Raw genomic sequence first — 2,128 nt, forward strand, 5'->3', positions numbered from 1 at the left:
GGCTACCTGTATATGGACATCTACACAATGTGGGTCATAACATACACAAATACATTTGGACTGCTGTAAAATATGTATGTTGTATGTTAGAGGAAACAAGAATTATTTTGTCAGAAAAAAGTCTCTATATGGAAAAAATAGATAAGGGCCATAAACAATAATATTCTGGCTAGAAAGCAGCTGACAAATCAATGGTTCAGACATTCAGTTTCAAAATAATTATTGTGACTAGAATTACTGCGCACACAGAGGAGAGGAGAAACTTCTAATAAGGGGCTCCATTACATATATGACGCAGGCTTCGGCGCAAGCGTTGAAACCTACGCCGCCCTTAATTTCACCTCTCACATCGGGGTATTACATATACTGGGCCGTTAGATGCTAGACTGGCGTAAGTAGGACAAACTTGCAATCTTCTGAAATGTGCGCAAATACACATTTTAGTAGTTGCAAGTAACTTACGCCAGTCTTGTGTCCACGGAAAGTGTCAATAAAGAGTAGTTTTATGCAAATTAGGTTAACACGCGTAAAAACAAACCCGGAATTCAAATAAAAATGTGACACGTAATTACGATATTCAAATTCATATATAAACCCATGCGCAGCCGCCATTTTATTCAGTGTGTTTGGATTGTTTGTTGAGCTACAACACACTACACTGGAGTGGAGGATTAGTGAGAGTAGAGAGAGAGGCGCAAACAGAGGAGTTAGTTAGGTAGCATTGTTGTTGAGTAAGCTTGTACACTTACACATATTTTTACATATTGCACACATTGCATACATAAATATACAAATACACCACACTTTTTTTCTAACACCTCACACATATTTTATTTGAGTTTTACAGTGTGATAGGCTGAGTGTTTGGTTGTGATTGAACTGGGAGTGTGAGTGTGTGATTTAGTGTGAGGATGGTAGGGAGGAGGGGAGATGAGTGGCAGGGAGAGGAGTATTGCAGAGGACAGGAGGAGCAGTGGGGTTCCCGTCAGGGAGTAAGTGGAGTGGGGAGAGGGAGAGCCAGAAGGGATGATGGGAGGGAAGATCCCGAGAGCCCCAGAGAGCAGGCACATCCAGGAGAGGGACAGAGGGTGCACATGGGGCATAAGGGGGGAGGAGGGAGAGGATAGGGAGGAACCCACACCAGGGACATCACAGGGATGAAGCCAAGTGGCCATGGAGGATGAGAGGCTGAGATGTCCCAACTTCTCATTTGCGGAAAATGTTGCCCTTGTCCAGGCCATCATGGACAATTACAGTGCCCTCTTTGGGCAGGAAAAGGGCAAAGGCATTGCCAAAAAGAGAAAAACTGCATGGTTGGCTGTAGAGGATGCCGTCAACAGTGTGGCCCCCGGAGGAGGACTGTTGAGCGCCTAAAAAAGCGCTGGAATGACTGCAAGAGGCGGGTCAAAGAAAAGATGGGGCAGGAAGCTATGTACCAGAAGGGAACAGGCGGTGGTCCATCCCTGGATATAGAGTATAAATACCTGGCAGGAGATGATACGCAGGTCCCTGAGTATCACAGCAGTCCGTGGACTTCCAGGGGCTCGTGACTCAGGGGCTGCAACCACAGCACATCATGCTGGTGAGTAAAATCCCACACACCAGTATTATATGTATTTTAGATATAACATCCTTTAATATCACACATTCATGTACACGATGAGGAGCATGGTATTTGGCGTACTAACAAAAACATCTACAATTATACTTGACATTACTGCTACTTCAAATACCAAACAAGGTTTCACAGTCACTAATGTTGGTGGCAAAACTTATTTCAAACAAGTCTCAGGATTAAATTCAAACAATGGCAAGCTAATGGGAAAGTATTCCCAACAACAAAGTCCGTAGTCCCATGTAATAATAAATGTATTAGGGTTTCTTACCGTCCCCCTGTCTTGGCTGGTCTTGGGGTAGAGGCTGCAAAATACTCCTAGGTTCCGCTGCAACAGACTTTCTCAAATCCAAACCGACACCTTGTTGTGTCTCTCAGCGTTCTTTGCGTCTTCCGGTTAGCCTGCAATACCCTCCTCAGCCTGTTCCTCTTGGGGGCGCGGTCATGTCCCTGGTGCATCCGATGACGTCAGCCTGCCACTGTTGCTGCTTGCTCCGGAACTCGATTCCGGTT

The sequence above is a fragment of the Bombina bombina genome, chromosome 1 (genome assembly GCF_027579735.1).
Source record: "Bombina bombina isolate aBomBom1 chromosome 1, aBomBom1.pri, whole genome shotgun sequence".
In the NCBI taxonomy this organism is placed as follows: Eukaryota; Metazoa; Chordata; class Amphibia; order Anura; family Bombinatoridae; genus Bombina; species Bombina bombina.